General features: G+C 42.1%; 1 protein-coding gene and 1 pseudogene across 3 annotated transcripts in view; both read left to right on the forward strand.

The window, feature by feature from the left end:
* Positions 1 to 22029, forward strand: part of GATAD2B (GATA zinc finger domain containing 2B) — a 120745-nt gene that overhangs the window by 75087 nt on the left and 23629 nt on the right. The gene's annotated exons all lie outside the window — the stretch shown is intronic.
* Positions 1 to 22029, forward strand: part of LOC134730581 (perilipin-2-like) — a 64800-nt pseudogene extending 42771 nt beyond the window's left edge.

The raw sequence follows: 22029 nt of genomic DNA on the forward strand, positions 1-22029 counted from the left end.
TGCCAAAGGCTGAGGGGGAGGAGAAATTGGGGAGTTGCTAAACAATGTATGTAAAATTAATGTCAAACAGGAAAAAGCTCTAGAGATCTGCCATACAACACTGTACCTATAGTCAACATTAATGTATTGTACACTTGAAAATTTGTTAAGAGGGTAGATCTTGTGTTAAGTGTTTTTACCACAATAAAACAAAAAAAAAATTTTTTTTTTGAGGCGGAGTCTTGCTCTGTCACCCAGGCTGTAGTGTAGTGGCGCGTTCCCGGCTCACTGCAACCTCCGCCTCCTAGGTTCAAGCGATTCTCCTGCCGCAGCCTCCTGAGTAGCTGGGATTATAGGCGCACACCACCACGCCTGGCTAATTTTTGTTTATTTAGTAGAGACGAAGTTTCACTATGTTGGCCAGGCTGGTCTCAAACTCCTTGACCTCAAGCAATCCGCCTGCGTAGGCATTCCAAAGTGCGGGATTACAGGTGTGAGCCACCGCACCTGGCCAACAAACAATTTTTTAAAAATTAAGTATGGGCTTATTAGGCTGAGCGCAGTGGCTCACACCTGTAATCCCAGCATTTTGGGAGGCTGATGTGGGCGGATCACTTGAGGTCAGGAGTTCGAGACCACCCTCGCCAACATAGTGATACCTGGTCTCTACTGAAAATACAAAAATTAGCTGGGTATGGTGGCGGATGCCTGTAATCCTAGCTACTCAGGAGGCTGAGGCAGGAGGATCACTTGAACCCGGGAGGCGAAGGCTGCAGTGAGCCAAGTTTGTGCCACTGCATTGCAGCCTGGGCGACAGAGTGAGACTCTGTCCTAAAAAGGAAAAATAATTAAGTATGGGCTTATTTGTGTGGGTTTAAATTATTATCACCAGCTTGGTCTGAGATCCCCAAACTGGGAAATGAATATAAAAAAATTATTCAGGACCCTGTATGATACCCTTGGGGTAACCAGCAGAAGCATATGTAAAGCTACTCTGGAGGAACAGATCCACAGTTTAAGCCACACAGGATTCTAACAGATAAAATCCCACTGAATAACCCACTTGATTGTGACAAGGCTCATAATCAAAAGTGACAAAAAATAAGAAAACAGCTCATTTACCATGAATAAGAGTCACAGATACACTACCTCTCAGGACTAGATCTCCAGTTCATTGACTATAGACCATAGAATAAGTGCATTTAAAAGGATTAAATACAGCCAGGAATGGTAGCTCATGCCTGTAATCCCAGCACTTTGGGAGGCCAAGCCAGGCGGATCACCTGAGGTCAGGAGTTCAAGACCAGCCTGGCCAACATGGTGAGATCTCGCCTCTGCTAAAAATACAAAACATTAGCTGGGTGAGGTGGCACATGTCTGTAATCCCAGCTACTCAGGAGGCTGAGGCAGGAGAATCGCTTGAAACCGGAAGGCGGGGGTTGCAGTGAGCCAAGATCACGCCACTGTACTGCAGCCTGGGCGAAAGAGTGAAACTGTCTCAAAAAAAGAAAAAACAAGGTCAAATTTAAAATATATTTGGAAGGTAATGCTGATAGAGTTTACAGATAGAATGCATGTGGGTATGAGAAAGAGGAACTAAGAATGACTCCAAGTGTTTGGTTTGAATAGTGGTGTCATTTGCTAAGATGTGTAACAGTAGGGGAAGAAACAATTTTGGAAATAAGATTATAAAATGCCTGTTAGATATCTGCTATCTTGTGAATGTTTGTCCCTCCAAAATTCATGTTGAAATTTAATTGACATTGTAATAATATTAAGAAGTGGGACCTTTAAGAAGTGATTAAGTTGTTAGGGCTTTACCCTCATGAGTGGGATTAATGTTGTTATAAAAGGGCACCCTCTCTTTGCCATCTGCTATGTTATTAGATGGCAAGAAGGTCTTCACCACATGCCAGTACCTTGATGTTAGGCTTCCCAACTTCTGGAACTGTGTGCCAATAAATAGCCAATAAACTTCTGGTCATTATAAAGTGCCCAAAGCTGGGTACGGTGACATACACCCATAGCCCCAGCTACCTGGGATGCTGAGGTGGGAGGATCATTTGAGCTCAAGGAGTTTGGCAACATGGAGAGACTCCATCTCTAAACAAAACAAAACAGAACACACACACCCACATACCCCTATATAAATTACCCAGTCTGTGGGGGGTTTTTGTTTGTTTTTTGCTTTGTTTTGAGATGAGTCTCGCTGTTGCCCAGGCCAGAGTGCAGTGGCACGATATTGGCTCACTGCAACCTCTGCCTCCCGGGTTCAAGCAGTTCTCTGCGTCAGCCTTCTGAGTAGCTGGGATTACAGGCACCCACTACCACACCTGGCTAATTTTTTTGTATTTTTAGTAGGGACGGGGTTTCACCATCTTGGCCAGGCTGTTCTTGAACTCCTGACCTCATGATCCACCCGCCTCGGCCTCCCAAAGTGCTTGAAGTACAGGCGTTAGCCACCATGCAAAATGGACTAAGACAACACCCAAATGGAGATGTTAGGCAATTGACTATATGAAGAGAGTTTCGGAGGAGAATGACAGCTAGGAATATCAATTTGAGAATTAGTATATAAATGCTATTTAAAACCATGGGAACACTTCATTTTTACAGTTAGAAGGTAGAAAGATGACTAGAAACTAGTGAAGACTAAGAATAAAGGATCATGAGTGTAGAATAAGACCCAGAGATGTGAAGTCCCAAAAGCCAAGTGAAGAAAGCAGTTCAAGAAGGAAGGAAGATTGAGTTGATAAAATGCTGCTGAAAGTTCAAATAAGATAAGGATTGGTAAATAATTATTGGACTTGGCAACATGAAGGTAATTAGTGACCTGGAAAAAATAATCTCTTTATATTGAGGGAATAAAACCTGAACTGAAGTGGTTTTAAGCCAGAAGAAAGAGACAATGAGTATAGGTAACTCTTGAGGAATTTTGCTGTAGAAGGGTTCAGGCACATGGGGCAGTGACTGGAATACGGCAGGAAGTCATGGGAAGAATTTTCTAAGGTGTAAGAAATACTATACCAAGTTGGTATGGTGAGGGGATGATTCTCAACACTGGCTAAATAATAGAACTAACTGGGGAATTTATTAAAGGATAGCTGCGTGAGTTCAATGGCAGACTGATTAAATCAAATCTTTGGGAATTGGACCATGGTATCAGTATGTTTGTTTGTTTTACAGTTACTCAGATGATATGCATCCAAAGTTGATCTGCTTTGGAGCAGATTAGTCAAATTAACTCGTTATATAAGTTAAACAGTATATCCAACACAGTTGAAAATTAGGAACAATAGAAATTACACAGAATGCAGCATAGATATATTAAAAATGGAAAATATGAAAAAAAGAGATGAGACATGGACAGTAGAATGAGATGGTCCAAGATATATCTCATAGGAGTTCTAGGGAAGGGTAGAGAAAATGGAGAGTAGGAACATTCAAAGAGATAATAGCAGAAAATTTCACAGAATTTCTAAGTATATGAATCTTCAAGGAAAAAAAAAATAGTGAATCCTGAAAGAATAACACTAAAGACAAAGATCTTATGAAAGCAGCCAAATAGATTACTGTGAAGGAATGAAAATTAGGCTGGGCTCAGTGATTCATGCCTGTAATCTCAGTGCTTTGGGAGGCCTAAAGAGGAGGATCACTTGAGTTCAGGAGTGAGGCTGCAGTAAGCTATGATTTTACCAGTGCGCTTCAGGCTGGGTGATAGAGGGAGACTCCATCTCAAAAAGATGTGGTCTTTTTTACTTATCTACATAAGTGTGTCTAGTTTCTCAGCTGTAAGCATTCAGAGGTCAGGGACTAAATACAATAATTAAGTACAATGTTGCAAAAATACTGGCATTAAAAATAGAAGTTCCAGGCCAGGCACAGTAGGTCAGACCTGTAATCCCAGCACTTTGGGAGGCTGAGGCAGGCAGATCACTTGAGGCCAGGAGTTCAAGACCAGCCTGGCCAACATGGCGAAACCCTGTCTCCACTAAAAATACAAAAACTAGCCAGGCGTGGTGGTGCACGTCTGTAGGCTCAGTTACTTGGGAGGCTGAGGCACAAGAATCACTTAAAACCAGGAAGCAGAGGTTGCAGTGAGCCAGGAGATTGTGCCATTGCACTCCAACCTGGGTGACAGAGCAATACTCCGTCAAAATAAAATAAAATAGCTTTGACTGTATGTAACACACTAATCATGACTAATTCGTTGGAACTAAAAATGAGATAGGACTGAAATAAAAAATAAGAATTTAATAGAAGGCATAAAAGAGCAAGAAGGGCCAGGTGTGGTGGCTCACGCCTGTAATCCCAGCACTTGGGGAGGCCGCAGCAGGTGGATCACGAGGTCAGAAGTTCGAGACCAGCCTGGCCAACCTGGTGAAACCCCGTCTCTACTAAAAATACAAAAATTAGCCAGGAGTGGTGGCGGATGCCTGTAATCCCAGCTACTCGGGAGGCTGAGGCAGAGAAATTGCTTGAACCCAGGAGGCGGAGATTGCAGTGAGCTGAGATCGCGCGACTGCATTCCAGCCTGGGTGACAGAGTGAGACTCTGTCTCAAAAAAAAAAAAAAAAAAAAGAACACAAAGAACAAGAAGGGGTTGGACACGGTGGCTAATGCCTGTAATCCTAGCACTTTAGGAGGCTGAGATGGGCGGATCACTTGAGGCCAGGAGTTCGAGTCCAGCGTGGCCAATACGGTGAAACCCCATCTCTACAAAAAAAATACAAAAAGATTAGCTGGGCACTGGTGGCACACACCTGTAATCCCAGCTACTTTGGAGGCTGAGGCAGAAGAATCACTTGAACCTCGGAGGCAGAGGTTGCAGTGAGCCAGGTTCACACCACTGCACCCCAGCCTGGGTGACAGAGTGAGACTGTCTCAAAACAAACATAGCAAGAAGGAAGCACAGAACAAGCAAGGTAAATAGAACAGAAGATGGTAGAAATAAAACTAAATATATTAGTGATCATGAGAAGTGTAAACTAGTCAGTTTTTTAGAAATGGTTTAATGGAAAAACAAATTCAGATAAATACTGTTGAAAACATAAAGGTGTAGAAATTGAAATTAACAACGAAAAAAATGTTGTAGGTAAATATTAACCAGAAAGTTAATGTCACCATACTAATATAAGACAAACTTTAAGGCAAAAAAAGTTATTAAGGGAACAGTTTTGGGGTGGGGGGGTGGTGGTTTATAGAGATAGTGTCTTGCTCTGTTATCCAGTGGAGTACAATGGTGCAATCATGGTAAACTGCAGTCTCAAACACCAGAGCTTAAACAATCCTTCCACCTCAGCTTCCTGAGTAGCTGGAACTGTGGACGCATGCCACCATGCCTGGTAATTTTTATTTATTTATTTATTTATTTATTTTTTTGAGATAGAGTCTTGCTCTGTCACCCAGGCTTGAGTGCAGTGGTGCAATTGCTCACTGCAGCCTCAACCTCCCAGGCTCGAGCAGTCCTCCCACCTCACCCCCCCTTGCAGCCCCCCGCCAAAGTAGCTGGAACTGTAGGCGTGCACTACCACACCTGGCTAATTTTTTATATTTTATGAATGTGGGGTTTTGTCATGTTGCCCAGGCTGGTCTTGAACTCCTGAGCTCATGGGATCCACCCGTCTCAGCCTCCCAAAGTGCTGGGATTACAGGTGTGAGCCACCACCACGCCCAGCCTAATGTTTTAAATTAATGGTAGAGACAGGCTATCACTATTTTGTATAGGCTGGAATTTTTTTTTTCTTTTCTTTTTTTTACTGATACAGGGTCTGGCTCTGTTGTCCAGGCAGGAGTTCAGTGGCTTGATCAGGCTCACTGCAGCCTCAGCCTCCTGTGCTTGAGCAATTCTCATTGAACTGTCTTGGCACCCTTGTTGAAAAATCAATTGACAGTAAATATTAGGGTGTATTTCTGAGTTTTTTTCCGTTGATCACATATCTGTCTTTATGCCAGTACCACACTATTGTTATATCCATTGTAGTTTTCATCTCAGACACTGGTTTTCATCTCTAGAAGTTTGATTTGAGTCTTTTTGTACATCTTCCATTTCTCTGCGTAACTTTTTGAAAATATGGAATGCAGTTACAATATTAATATCTGTTTTAAAGTCATTTTAATTCTAACAGAATTAGTTCTGGGTAAATAGATTTCTTCTGATTGATTATTCTTCTCATTATGGGTCATGTTTTCTTGCCTCTTTGCAAGCCTGTTAATCTTTAATCAAATTCCAGATATTGTGAATTTTATATTTTTGGGTGCTGGATTATTTTTATTCCTATAAATCTTGAGGGTTGATTTGCAATTCAGTTATTGTATTTGTCAACTTTGCTTTTTTTAATATATATAATTTGTTAGGCCAGTACTTAAACTAAGCAGTACTTAGTTTAGGGCTAAAAATTCCCTAGTGCTAAGGTAGGACTTTCCTGTGCACTCTACCCGATACCCCATAAATTGAGTTTTTCTAATCTGGCTACTAAGAACAGGCACTATTCCTGGCCCCATGTGAGTTCTGGGTAGTGCTTGCTCCATTCCTTTCATATGTTTTTTTTTCTCCCAGTCTTGGATAGTTTCCTCAGTTACATGTGCTGATCAGCACTCTGATCTCCTCAGTATTTGAGGGGATCATTTTGCAGATCTCTGGGCTTCTGAGACTTTCTCTGCAGCTTTCTCTGCTGTGATACTCTGTCCTTTGAAATCTGGCTGCCATTATCTCATTATATTCTCTGCTCCATCTCTTCAACTCAGGAGTTTCTCAGGCTGTGCCTCAATCTCCCTCCCCTCCTGCATCATGTCCTGGAAACTCTCTTAAGGCAATAAGCCAGGCCAGTTGTAGAGCTCACTTCATTTGCTTCTTGTCACTCTGGGGTCACTGTCCATTGTTGCCTGATGTCCATTGTTTTCAAAACCCTTGTTTTTATGGTTTTTGTTTGGGTTTTTTTTTTTTTTTTTTTTTTTGGTGGTGGTGGTTCTTTTAGGTGAGAGGGTAAATCTCTGGTCTCTGTTGAATCATCTTGACCAGAAGTGGAAATTGCAGCATTGGTTTTAACATCAACAAATTGATCCCTAAATGTTGAGGTGGAGAATGGATAACTAATTGTATATTCCTGCTGTGGGATTCTACACAGCAGTTAAAGCAAATGAAGTAGAGCTTTATGCAGTTACTTGGACAAATTTTAAATATAAAAAATTGAAGGCTGGGCATGGTGCCTCATACCTGTAATCCTGGTGCTTTGGGAAGCCAAGGCAGGAGGATCGTGTGAGGCCAGGAGTTCAAGACTAACCTGGGCAACATGACAAAACCCCATCTTTACAAATAACTTTTTTTTTTGTAAATGTCGCTTCTCCTCTAGTGGCTGAGGTAGGAGGATGCAATGAGGCCAGGAATTTGAGGCTGCAGATTGCTAAGATGGTGCCTGTGAATAGCCACTGCACTCCAGCCTGGGTAACATAGTGAGACCCCATATATTAGCCAGGTGTGGTGGTGTGCACCTGTAGTCCTAGCTGCTTGGGAGGCTGAGGTGGGAGGATTGCTTGAGCCCAGGAGGTCAAGGTTACAGTGAGACATGATCACACCACTGCATTCCAGCCTGGGCAACAGAGTGAGATACTGTCTCTTAAAAAAAAAATGCCAGGCACAGTGGCAAAAATTAGCCTGGCATGGCAGTGTGAGCCTATAATCCTAGCTACTTGGGAGGCTGAGGTGGGAGGATCACTTGAGCCCAGGAAGCGGAGGTTGCAGTGAGCCGACATGGTCCACTGCACTCCAGCCTGGGCGACAGCGAGACTCTGTCTCAAAAAAAAAAAAAAAAAAAAAAAAAATAAGGCTGGGCGAGGTGGCTCACGCCTGTAATCCCAGCACTTTGGGAGGCTGAGGCGGGCGGATCACCTGAGGTCAGGAGTTTAAGACCACCCTGACCAACATGGTGAAACCCTGTCTCTACTAAAAATACAAAAAAATTAGCCAGGAGTGGTGGCAGGCGCCTGTAATCCCAGCTACTCCGGAGGTTGAGGTAGGAGAATTGCTTGAACCCGGGAGGCGGAGGCTGCAGTGAGCCGAGATCGTGCCATTGCACTCCAGCCTGGGCAACGAGTGAAACTCCATCTCATACATACATACATACATACATAAAATTTTAAAAAACAAAAGCAAAAACAATATTGGAAAGAAAAATGAAGAATAGTACAGAAGTGATAATTTCTAAAAATATACAAACTATGCTATATATTATTAATGATTACAAGTATATGCAATAAACTTATTTAATATTTATGAGAATGGAAACAACATCTGAAGGAGGAGAGAGGGCGAGAAAGGGTTGAGAGTGAAGTTACACAGTGCTTCAGATTTATCTAATGTTTTGTCTCACTAAAAATAGGAGACCACATAGATGACTAACAACTAGTATCTAAAATACATAAAGAACTCTCAAAACTCAACAGTAAAAAGGAACAGCAAAGAGCTCGGTTAGGAAATGAGCAAAAGACATGAACAGAAGTTTCATAGAAGAGAATTACAGATGGCAAATAAACATGTAAAAAGAACATCATTAGCCATTAGGGAAATGAAAATTGAAACCACAATGAAATATTACCACACACCTATCCAAATGGCTGAAGTAAGAAATAATGACACCAGCCAGGTGCAGTGGCACACACTTCAAGTCGCTTCTCCTCTAGTGGCTGAGGTAGGAGGATGGAATGAGGCCAGGAATTTGAGGCTGCAGATTGTTAAGATGGTGCCTATGAATAGCCACTGCACTCCAGCCTGGGTAACATAGTGAGACCCCATCTATTAAATAACAGTAATAAAAATGACACCACCAAATGCTGGTGAGGGTGTGAAAAACCTGGATTTCTCATACATTGCATCTGGGAACATATGATGGTATAGCTACTCTGGAAAACAGATTGGCAGTTTCTTATAAAACCAAACATTCACTTACCATATGACTCAGCAGTTGCACACTTAGGCATTATCCCAGATAAATGAAAACTTTTCTACAAAAACTTTCCCATGAATGTTCATAGCAGCTTTATTCCTAATAGCCAAAAACTGAAAACAACTCAGATGTCCTTCAGTGAGTAAATAAACCATGGTACATCCATACCATGGAATACTACTCAGCAATAAAAAGGAATAAACTGTTGGTACTTGCAGCCACTTTGATGAATCTCAGCGAAATTATCCTAAGTGAAAAAGGCCAGTCCTAAAAGTTACATACTCTATGATTCCAACTTTATAATAGTTTGAAAAGCCAACATTTTAGAAATGGAGAACAGATTAGTGGCTTCTAGGAGTTAGGAATGAATGTGGCAGGAGATGGGAGGGGATAGGGTAGATGTTGTTATAAAACAGTTAACACGAGGGCTCCTTGAGGTGATGGAACGGTGCTGTTTCTTAACTGTGATGATGAATACATGAACTTACAAATGTGACAAACTTGTGTAGAACTAAGTACATACAAATGAATACTAATAAAATGGGAAATCTGAAGATCTGCTTATTGTATCAATGTTGATATCCTGCTGGTGATATGGTACTATAGTTTTGCAAGATGTTACCATTGGGGGAAACTAGATAAAGGGTACATGAGATCTTCTTTATCTCCATCTTTTTTTTTCTTTTTTCTTTTTTTTTTTTTGAGACGGAGTCTTCCTCTGTCACCCAGGCTGGAGTGCAGTGGCCTGATCTCGGTTCACTGCAACCTCGTCCTCCTGGGTTCACGCCATTCTCCTGCCTCAGCTTCCCGAGTAGCTCAGACTACAGGCACATGCCACCACGCCCGGCTAACTTTTTCTATTTTTAGTAGAGACGGGGTTTCACCGTGTTAGCCAGGATGGTCTTGATCGCCTGACCTCATGATCCGCTCTCCTTGGCCTCCCAGAGTGCTGGGATTACAGGCGTGAGCCACCGTGCCCGGCCTATCTCCATCTTTGAAATATTTTATAATAAGAACAATCTCTTCAGTGTGCACAGTAAAATTCTCTGTGACCATTTGAGACAAATCAGAAAAAATAGTGGAAACATAAAAATGAAAATTTTCTGCTTATTAATATTTACTTCAAAGTTTTTAGATTTTAAAAAGATAAATTAGAACTTATGAAAGTATTTTTTTAAGAATGTATTTTCGGCTGGGCACAGTGGCTCACGCCTGTAGTCCCAGCACTTTGGGAGGCTGAGGCGGGTGGATCACCTGAGGTCGGGAGTTCGAGACCAGCTTCACCAACACAGAGAAGCCCTGTCTCTACTAAAAATACAAAATTAGCTAGGCGTGGTGGCGCATGCCTGTAATCCTAGCTACTCGGGAGGCTGAGGCAGGAGAATTGCTTGAACCCAGGAGACGGAGGTTGTGGTGAGCTGAGATCGCGCCATTGCACTCCAGCCTGGGCAACAAGAGCAAAACTCCACCTGAAAAAAAAATAAGTATTTTCAGCAGGCTGCAGTGGCTCATGCCTGTAACCCCAGCACTTTGGGAGGCCGAGGCAGGTGGATCACCTGAGGTCAGGAGTTCAAGACCAGCCTGGACAACATGGTGAAACCCCCGTCTCTACTAAAAATACAAAAAATTAGCCGGGCATGATGGCAGGTGCCTGTAATCCCAGCTACTCGGGAGGCTGAGGCAGGAGAATCGCTTGAACCCGGGAGGCGGAGGTAGCAGTGAGACAAGATCGTGCCATTGCACTCCAGCCTGGGCAACAAGAGTGAGAGTCCGTCTCAAAAAAAAAAAAAAGAAAGAAAGTATTTTCATTTCTACTTAGGATTTTTAAACCAAAACAGCTTTTTGTTTGAGACAGAATCTCGCTTTGTCACCAGGTCTAGGGTGCAATGGCATGATCTCAGCTCACTGCAACCTCTGCCTCCCAGGTTCAAGTGATTCTCCTGCCTCAGCCTCCCAACCAGCTGGGATTACAGGCACGCACCTGCCACCAGCCCAGCTAATTTTTTGTGTTTTTAGTAGAGATGGGGTCTCACCATGTTAGTCAGGCTGGTTTCAAACTCCTAACCTCAAGTGATCTGCCTGCTTTGGCCTCCCAAAATGCTGGGATTACAGGTGTGAGCCACTGCACCCAGCCTTCAAAACAGTTTTTTAAACTTACTTTTTATGTGTTAAATACTAGGACTGTTGTCTCCTTCATTATAAATACTGATAACTTTTCATAAGTAACATAACCATCTTATGATCTTTTAGACTATTGCTACTTTAAACTTTTAAGTTACATTATATAACTATAGGCTTCACTTTCATCATTTTTGAGAATTAGAGGTTTTCCAACCTAGCTAACAATTTAGATTTTTCTGTTCTCTGATGTGATGGAAGAACAAAGAACAAATAGAAAGGGCCTTGTACATTGCCTTTTGAAGACCAGGTACTCCTGTATATGTTAATTTATTTTGTTCACCCTCTTCATTCCCCTATCCTCTGTCTGCCTCTCAGGATCCTCTTAAGTCTTTGCTGCAAATCCAGGTTTTGGTTTAATGTTGTCAGAAACTTTACAAGCATGAATGTAGAGCTATTTCATTTGGCATTCTTGTTTCTTATAGGAGTCCAACAGCAAGTTTAAAGTTGGACATTTTTCTTTTTCTGCTCTAGTTGTTTGACACAACTACTCTCTTCCTTAAACTTTTTTTTTTTTTTTTTTTTTTTTTTTGAGACAGGGTCTCGTTCTGTCACCCAGGCTGGAGTGAAGTGACCTGATCTCAGTTCACTGCAACCTCTGCCTCCCAGGTTCAAGTGATTCTCATGCCTCAGCCACCTGAGTAGCTGGGATTACAGGCATGCACCACCACACCCGGCAATTTTTGTATTTTTAGTAGAGACAAGCTTTTGCCATGCTGGCCAGGCTGGTCTCGAACTCCCGGCCTCAAGTGATCTGCCATCCTTGGCCTCCCAAAGTGTTAGGATTACAGGCGTGAGCCACTGTGTCCAGCCTCTGCCTTCTTATATACTGCTTTTCATCCTCACATTTCAGTAAAGAGAAAATTCACCCAAAGGCAAAAGCTGAAGCCAGGAAATAATCCTTTTCTCTGACCCCAAATCTAAGTCACCAACTCCTATCAATTCTGTTTTCTTCCTCTGAATGTAAAAGAGAAAATATGCACATGGTGGCTCGCATCTGTAGTTCCAGCTACTCAGGAGGCCGAGGCATGAGAGTCGCTTGAACCCGGGGGCCCAGGCTTCAGTGAGCCATGATTGCACCACTGTACTCCAGACTGGATGACAGAGTGAGACTCGAAAAAGGGGGAAAAAAAAAGAGGCAGGGTGCGTCTCTTTGCAGTGAGCTGAGATTGTGCCATTGCACTCCAGCCTGGGCAACAGAGCAAAAACTCCATCTCAAAACAAAAAAAAAAGGCAGAGAAAATGAGTTCATGTAAACATCCAATTATGTATTTTTGTTATATGCACATCTTTCTATTGGAATGAAATTCTGGAAAACAGTAACCTAGTCGTTTTCCAAAAATCTTTACTCCTAATGTCTGACTTTGACACATAGTGTATGATTAATATTTGTGGGGTGGATGGATGGATAGATGTGCAGATACATGAATACACAGTACTTGCTTCTTAAGATGTCTGGCTCTGAGAAGGGTGTTGTACTGTGTAATAGATTTTGGAAATGAGCTAGACCTGTGTTGTAATTCCAGATTTACTTTCTAAAGCTTTGCAGTTGGGATACACCTCTTCCCACCTGTGAAGTAGAAACAATACTACCTACTTAGTAGCTTGTTGAAAAGATTTAAGTAAGTTTCTTCTCCAACTGGAATGGAGAAAAAAAATATATAAGTAAGAATACGTGATAAAGTGTCCGATAGCATGTTTGGATTTAAGTGGGTGGTTAAGAAATAGTATTTGTTATTATTAGGATCACAGAAGAAACAAAAAAAGATTGGTTAGGCATTAAAAGGCAATATGCAACATTCATTTTACAAAATTTTCTTTTTTTTGCAGAGGAATATTTATGTGATAAGTTTTCAGTGAATATTATTTTTACAGTTTTATAATAGGGGACATAATTTAACTGTAGAATTTTTTTTTAGTATATTTACAAAGTTGTGCAAGCATCACAACAGTCTGTTTTAGAAGAACATTTCCAATCACCCTAAAAAGATCACGTGTACCCTTCCGTAATCAGTTATGTTGGATTTTGTTTTTGCAATTTTGTTGTGGTAAAATATATGTAACATAAAATTTACCATCTTAACCATTTGTAAGTATATAATTCAGTGGATTTAAGTACATTCACATTGTTTTGCAACCATCACCACTATCTACTTGCAGAACTTTTTCTTCATCCCAGAGACTCTGTTCCCATTAAACAATCACCCCTCACTCCCCACCCCTACCTTAGCTGGAAACCTCTATTCTACTGTGTTTGTTTTGTTTTGTTTTGTTTTTGGGGTTTTTTGTTTGTTTTTGTTGTTGTTGTTTTTGAGATAAGGGCATCTTACTCTGTTGCCTAGGCTGGTCTTCAACTCCTGACACTCAAGCATTCCTCCCACACCAGCCTCCCAAGTAGCTAGAATTATAGGCACTTGCCACCATGCTCAGCCCTCTATTATACTTTCTATCTCTAGGTACCTCATATATGTGGAACCATACAATATTTATCCTTTTGTGTCTGGTTTATTTTACTCGCATAATGTTTTCAAAGTTCATCCATTTTACATTGGATTTTGAGGGAGGCATGGTTGTGAGTGCATAAAGTTGAGGTTTATAGATTAGTAAAGACAAAGAGTAGCCGTAGATAGATTGGTCAGAATTCTCAAGCTATCTATTAGGAAAGACTTACCTCAGACATTCAGGTATCTGGGTTCTGGTTTCTCGCAACCTCTGATGGGTCAGTTTCTTTCTTGAATCATTAATGTATAGTAAGGGGAAATTATTTGACTGACTTTCAGCTGTTTGTATAATTGTCAATTCAAGGAGCCAAGGTAATGATGGCACCCCAAACTCTAGCTCTAGGTTATTGAATTTTGTTGTTTTGTCATATACTATCAGTGCACGTGAATATATCTCAAAACTTGGAATACTGTAGTATATCAACTTAAATGTGTATATCTTGCTATGTGTACTTAAGAGACAGGGTCTTGCTCTGTCACCCAGGCTGGAGTAGAGTGGTGCAATCATAGCTCACTGCAGCCTCAAACTCCTGGGCTCAAATGATCTTCCCACTTCAGTCACCATGCCTGGCTAATTCTTTTTTTTTTTTTTAACTTTTTTAGGCTGGGTGTAGTGGCTCACGCCTGTAATCCCAGCACTTTGGGAGGCCAAGGTGGGCGGATCACTTGAGGTCAGGAGTTCAAGACTAGCCTGGCCAACATGGTGAAACCTCGTCTCTACTAAAAATACAAAAATTAGCCGAGTATGGTGGCGAACACCTGTAATCTCAGCTACTTGGAAGGCTGAGGCATGAGAATCACTTGAACCTGGGAGGCTTGCAGTGAGCCGAGGTTGTGCCACTGCACTCCAGCCTGGGTGACAGACTGTCTCAAAAAAAAAAAAAAAAAAAAACAAATTTTTTTTTAGAGATGAGTCTCCCAGGATGGTCTCAAACTCTCAGCCTCCAATGATCCTCTTGTGTCACTGGGATTACACACACAAGCCACTGCCTTACTGTGTACTTTTCTAAAGTATAGACATACCTCAGAGATTTTGTATGTTCCATTCCAGACCACCACAATAAAGCAAATATTGCAATAAAGCAAGTCACACAAATTTTTTGGTTTCCCAGTGTATATAAAAGTTACGTTTAGGCCAGACGCAGTGGCTCACGCCTGTAATCCGAGTACTCTGGGAGGCTGAGACGGGAGGATTGCTTGAAGTCAGGAGTTTGAGACCAGCCTGGTCAACATGATGAAACCTTGTCTCTACTAAAAATACAAAAAGTAGCTGGGCATGGTGGTACGCGCCTGTAATCCCAGCTACTCAGGAGGCTGAGGCAGTAGAATCGCTTGAACTCAGGAGGCAGAGGTTGTAATGAACCGAGATCATGCCACTCCACTCCAGCCTGGACGACAGAGCAAGAGTCTGTCTCAAAAAAAAATAATAATAATAAAATAAAAGTTATGTTTACATTATGCTGTAGTCTATTAAGTGCAATAGGATTATGTCTAAGAAAACAATGAATACATCTTAAATAAAAAACACTTTCTTGCTAAAAAGTGCTAACAATCATCTGAGCCTTCAGCAAGTCATTATCTTTTAGCTGGTAGAGTGTCTTGCCTCCATGTGGATGACTGCTCACCCATTAGTGTGGTGGTTGCTGAAGGTTGGGGTAACCTGGCAATTTTTTTTTTTTTTTTTTGAGATTACAGGCATGAGCCACTGCGCCTGCCCAACCTGGCAGTTTCTTAAAATAAGATGATGAAGTTTGCCACATGGATTGACTCTCCTTTCATGAAAGATTTTCATATAGCATGTGGTACTGTTTAATACCATTTTATCCACAGTAGAACTACTTTCAACATTGGTGTCATTTCTTTCAAACCCTGCTGCTGCTTTGTCAACTCAAGTTTATGGAATATTCTAAATCTTCTGGTGTCATTTCAACAGTGTTCACAGCATCTTACCAGGAGTAGATTCCATCTCAAGAAACCACTTTCTTTGCTCATCCATAAGAAGCAACTCCTTATCCATTCAAATTTTTGTTGTTTGTTTTTTAAAGAGACTCAGTTGTGGTCTGTCACCCAAGCTGGAGTGCAGTGGCATGATCGTAGCTCATTGTAGCCTCAAACTCCTGGGCTCATGCGATCCCCTCACCTCACCCTCCTGAGTGAGGTGCATGCCACCGTGCCCAACTAATTTTTTTTTTATTTTCTGTAGAGTTAGGGTCTCACTTTGTTGTCCAGGTTGGTCTCGAACTCCTGGGCTCAAGTGATCCTCCTGTCTCAGCCTCCCAAAGTGCTGGGATTACAGTGCTGGGATCCCAGCTGTGCCTTGCCCAGGCTCCCTTCTAATTGTAGTTTTCTTGCTGTTTCTACCACTTTTGCAGTCACTTCCTCCATTGAAACCTTGAACCTGTCAAAGGTCATGTATGAAAGTTATAATCAACTTCTTTCAAATTCCTGTTAGTGTTGATAGTTTTAGGCCGGGCGTGGTGGCTCACGCCTGTAATCCCAGCAATTTGGGAAGCCGAGGCAGGCAGATCACCTGAGGTCGGGAGTGCGAGACCAGGCTGACCAACATGGAGAAACCCTTTCTCTACTAAAAATATAAAATTAGCTGGGCCTGGGGTGGCACATGCCTGTAATCCCAGCTACTCGGGAGGCTGAGGCAGGAGAATTGCCTGAACCTGGAAGGTGGAGGTGAGCCGAGATCGCACCATTGCACTCCAGCCTGGGCAACAAGAGCAAAACTCCGTCTAAAAAAAAAGAAAAAGAAAAGAAAAATGTTAATAGTTTTACTTCCTCCTGCAATGGTAAATAATTTCCAGGAGGTTTTTTAAATTTTTATTTTTATAGAGACAGGGTCTTGGCTGGGCGTGGTGGTCATGCCTGTACTCCCAGCACTTTGGGAGGCTGAGGTGGGCGGATCACGAGGTCAGGAGTTCGAGACCATCCTGGCTGACACGGTGAAACCCCATCTCTATATCAAAAATACAAAAAATTAGCTGGGCATGGTGGTGGGCGTTTGTAATCCCAGCTGCACAGGAGGCTGAGGCAGGAGAATGGCATGAACCCAGGAGGTGGAGGTTGCAGTGAACTGAGGTTGTGCCACTGCACTCCAGACTGGGCAACAGAGTGAGACTGTGTCTCAAAAACAAACAAACAAAAAACAACCAAAAAAAAACATAAAAAAAAAAGAGAGAGACAGGGTCTTACTGTGTTGCCCAGGCCAGTCTCAAACTCCTGGGCTCAAGTGATCCTCCCACGTTGGCCTCGAAAGCACTGGAATTACTTTTGTGAGCCACCATGCTTGGCCTGAAATATATTAATATTTTTTTCTTTTTTTTTTTTTTTGAGACTGAGTTTTGCTCTCGTTGCCCAGGCTGGAGCACAGTGGCATGATCTTGGCTCACTGCCACCTCCCCCTCCCAGGTTCAGGCTATTCTCCTGCCTCACCCTCCCATGTAGCTGGGATTACAGGCATGTGCTGCCAAGCCTAATTTTGTATTTTTAGTAGACGGGGTTTCACCATGTTGGTCAGACTGGTCTCGAACTCTTGACCTTAGGTGATCCACCTGCCTTGGCTTCCCAAAGTGCTGGGATTACAGGCGTGAGCCCCCATGCCCAGCAATATTTCTTACATAGTAAGACTTGAAAGTTAAAATTACTCCTTGATTCATGGTCTGTAGAGTGGATGTGTTAGCCACATGAAAACAACATTAATCTCCTTGTTCATCTCCATCAGAGCTCTTGGTGACTGGGTGCATTGTCAATGAGCAGTAATATTTTGAAAGGGATCTTTTTTCTGAGCAGTAGATCTCAGCCATGAGCTTAAAATATTCAGTAAACCATACTGTAAACAGATGTGCTGTCATCCAGATGTCGTTGTTCCATTGAGAGAGTGCAGGCAGAGTAGATTTAGCCTAATTCTTACCTTTTTTCTAAGTGATGGAGTCTTGCTATGTTGTCCAGGCTGGAGTGCAGTGGCTATTCACAGGTGCAATCATAGTGCTCTACAGCCTCAAAATCCTGAGCTCTGGCAACTCTGCTGCCTTAGCCTCCCACATAGCCGAGACTACTGGTGTGCACTACTATGCCCAGTTTATTTAACATAATTCTTAAGGGCCCTAGAATTGTTGGAATGGTAAATGATCACTGACTTCAATTTAAAGTCACCAGCCATATTAGCCTCTAACAACAGAGTCAGCGTGTCTTTTGAAGCTTTGGAGCCTGGTATTGACATCTCTCTATGAAAGTCTTCTAGTAGAAGGCTATTTTATCTACATTGAAAATGTACTGTTCACATGGGCTTATAGATGAAAACAGTAGACACTGAGTACTCCAAAAAGGGGAGGAATGGAGTGGGAGATAAGGGTTGAAAAACTACCCATTGGTTACTATGTTAGCTATTTGGGTGATGAGTTCAATAGAAGCCCAAACCCCAGCATTATGCAGTATATCCATTTAATAAATCTACACATGTATCCCTTAAATCTAAAATAAAAATTAGAAAATTTTAAAAAGGGAAAAAAATGTACTGTTAATGTGTCACCTTTGTGGGTTATCTCAGCTAGATCTTATGGATAACTTGCGTTAGCTTCTACATCAGGACTTGGCTACTGCTGTACCTTGTACTTTTGTGTTATGGCGTGACTTCTTAAACCTCATGAACCAGCCTCTGCTAGTTTCCAGCTTTTCTTTTGCAGCTTCCTCATTTCTCCCAGCCATCACAGAATTGAAGAGAGTTAGGGCCTGATTCTGAATTAGGCTTTGGCTTAAAGGAATGCTGTGGCTGGTTTGATCTTGCCAGTGCACTAAAACTTTCTCCATATTGCCAGTAAGGCCTTTGCACTTTGCCATTATTTGTGTGTGCATTGGAACAGCACTTTTAATTTCCTTCAGGAACTTTTCCTTTGCATTCACAACTTGGCTAACTTTTTTTTTTTTTGAGATGGAGTCTTGCTCTTGTCGCCTAGGCTGGAGTGCAGTGGTGCGATCTTGGCTCACTGAAACCTCTGCCTCCCGGGTTCAAGTGATCCTCCTGCCTCAGCCTCCCAAATAGCTGGGATTACAGGCATGTGCCACAACACCCGACTAATTTTTGTATTTTTAGTAGAGACGGAGTTTCACCATGTTGGCCAGGCTGGTCTCGAACTCCTGACCTCAAGTGATCCGCCCGTCTTGGCTTCCCAAAGTGCTGAGATTACAGGCGTGAGCCACTGTGCCTGGCCTTGTTTTCCTTTAACAAAGTATCTGCAAAGCACAATAAAGTGAAATGCAATAAAATGAGGCATGGCTGTACTTTTTGCATCTAGGCGTATAATCAGTTGAGTGGCAGACTTTTCCTACTCTGCCCAACTTACCATGGTATGTCCAGTTACTGCTCTCACTTATATAGTGTTGATTGAACTACTAAAGACATTGTTAACTATAGAGTTAGTGTAGTGGTCTGTAGCACTCCACTTTCTAGTCCCTCCATCTGAAGATATTTTTCAGAGGTAAATTGGGAGGTGAAGTGTGATAAAAATGTTCTAAAGTTGATTATAATGATAGTTGCACAGCTCTGAATATACTAAACATCATTGAATTGTACACTTTACATAGGTGAATTGTATGATATGTGAATTATATCTCAGTAAAGCTATTCTTTTTTTTTTTATTTATTTTACTTTAAGTTCTGGGATACATGCACAGAACCTGAAGGTTTATTACATAGGTATACATGTGCCATGGTGGTTTGCAGCAGCTATCAACCCGTCATCTAGGTTTTAAGCCCCACATGTATTAGATATTTGTCCTAATGCTCTCCTTCCTTTTGCCTCCTACCCCCCAACAGACCCAGGTGTGTGATGTTCCCCCTTCCTGTGTCCATGTGTTCTCATTGTTCAACTCCCACTTACGAGTGAAAACAGGCAGTGTTTGGTTTTCTGTTCCTTTGTTAGTTTGCTGAGATTGATGGGTTCCAGCTTCATCCATTTAAACTGCAAAGGACATGAACTCATTCTTTTTTTATGGCTGCTAAAGCTATTCTTTAAAAAGAGAGAGAATTAAGAAGCATTAACCCAAAATTCAGAAGTTTGGGTTGTGACTTTTATCTCTAAAAGGTGTATTTCTGCCTATAATCCCAAGTGCTTTGAGAGGCTGAGGCAGGAGGATCATTTGAGCCCAGGAGTTCCAGACCAGCCTGGGCAACATAGTGAGACCTTGTCCTACAAAAAACTAAAAAATTAGCCCAGTGTGGTGGCACGCGTCTCTAGCTACTCAGGAGGCTGAAGTGTGGAGGATTGTTGGAGCCCTAGAGTTTGAAGCTGCAATAAGCTATGATTGTGCCACTTGCACCCTAGCCTGGGTGATAGAGTGAGACCCTATCTCTCAAAAATAAAAATAAAAACAGGCCGGGCACAGTGGCTAATGCCGGTGATCCCAGCACTTCAGGAGGCCGAGGCAGACAGATCACAAGGTCAAGAGATTGAGACCATCCTGGCCAACATGGTGAAACCCTGTCTCTAATTAGCTGGACGTGGTGGCACACACCCATAGTCCCAGCTACTTGGGAGGCTGAGGCAGGAGAATTGCTTTGAACCTGGGAGGCAGAGGTTGCAGTGAGCTGAGATCTCACCACTCCACTCCAGCCTGGCAACAGAACAAGAGTCCATCTCAAATAAATACATAAATACAAATATAATAAAGGGTGTGTGTTTCATTTTTTGGTCTTGTTTTGTTTTTGTTTTGAGACAGTTTCACTCTGTCACCCAGGCTGGAATGCAGTGGTGTGATCTTGGCACACTGCAACCTCCACCTTGCAGGTTCAAGTGATTCTCATGCCTCAGCCTCTCAGGTAGCTGGGACTACATGAAAGCTCCACCATGCCTAATTTTGGTATTTTTAGTGCAGACAGGGTTTCACCATGTTGGCCAGGCTGGTCTCGAACTCCTGATCTCAAGTGATCTACCCACCTCAGCCTCCCAAAGTGCTGGGATTACAAGCGTGAGCCACTGCACCCGGCCCCTGTTTCGTTTTATTTATTTTTCATTGCAACTGGAAAAGAATCTTTTTAATTTAATTCATTCATTCATTCGTTGATTCTTTGAGATGGAGTCTCACTCTGTCGCCCAGGCTGGAGTGCAGTGGCGAGATCTCAGCTCACTGCAGCCTCTGCCTCCTGGGTTCAAGCAATTCTTTGCCTCAGCTTCCCAAGTAGCAGGGATTACAGGCGCCTGCCACCACGCCCAGCTAAGTTTTTATATTTTTAGTAGAGATGGGGTTTCACCATCTTAGCCAGGCTGGTCTTGAACTCCTGACCTCGTGATCCACCCTCCTTGGCCTCCCAAAATGCTGGGATTATAGGTGTGAGCCACCACGCCCAGCCCTGGAATAGAAAAAAATTTTAAGTACTCCATTTTTACAAATGAAATTGAAACTTGGGAAGGTAAAATAACTTACTAAATATTTGACCTGGTTAACATAAGTAGCAATTTTAAACTGTGTTTCTTTGACTTAAAAGATTTTCTTACTATTTTATCTTTGCTGTTTCCTACCAGGACAACAAACCTGGATTTGAAAGTGTTGGAGAAAATCTAAATCTGAATTTGCATTTAGATTTTTTTTTGTTGTTTCTTGGAGACAGAGCCTTGCTGTATCACCCTAGCTGGAGTTCAGTGGTACGATCAGGCTCAGTGCAGCCTCAACCTCCTGGGCTCAAGCAATCCTCCCACCTTAGCCTCCCAAGTAGCTGGGACTACAGGCATGTGCCACCATGCCTGACAAATTTTTAATTTTTTTGTAGAGATGGGGTCTCACCATTTTGCCCAGGCTGGTCTTGAACTCCTGGGCTCAAGCCGTCCTCCCACCTCAGCCTCTGGAGGAGCTGGGAATACAAGTTGAGCCACCATGTCCGGCCTACATTTAGATTTTGTTAGTGTAAAAAAAATCAAAGTGAAAAGGGAGGATAATGATTAATTAGCTTGTCGTTAACACTTTTTCTTCATGAGTAAAGAAAAAAATAGTGCTTCTTATCAGGCTAAGCACCTGAGTTCTTCATTTTAAAAAGCATCTTAAATGTCTTCAGATTTTGAATCTGCTAACCCTGGTGACATGCAGTTTACCTATATAACAAACCTGCACATGTACCCTTGAACATAAAATAAAAGCCAAAAAAAAAAAAAAAAAGATTTTCAATCTGTATCCATGTAGAATTAAGGGCACATGTCAACAGGCCTTGCTTATGTGGATTTAAGTTTACTTAAATTGCTGGGTTGAATGCCCAGAAATCTCCTTTAATATAAATGTTCTAGGACAATATCAGGTAGGACATAGCTTAGTTAACTTTGAACTTTGTGTGTGTGTGTGTGTATGTGTGAGAGAGAGATTCTTGTTAATAACTTCACCATTCCACCTTTTTAAAAATGGACTATTTAAGGGACTTTATTCTGATCTTACTTGTA

The sequence above is a fragment of the Pan paniscus genome, chromosome 1 (genome assembly GCF_029289425.2).
Source record: "Pan paniscus chromosome 1, NHGRI_mPanPan1-v2.0_pri, whole genome shotgun sequence".
Lineage (NCBI taxonomy): Eukaryota > Metazoa > Chordata > Mammalia > Primates > Hominidae > Pan > Pan paniscus.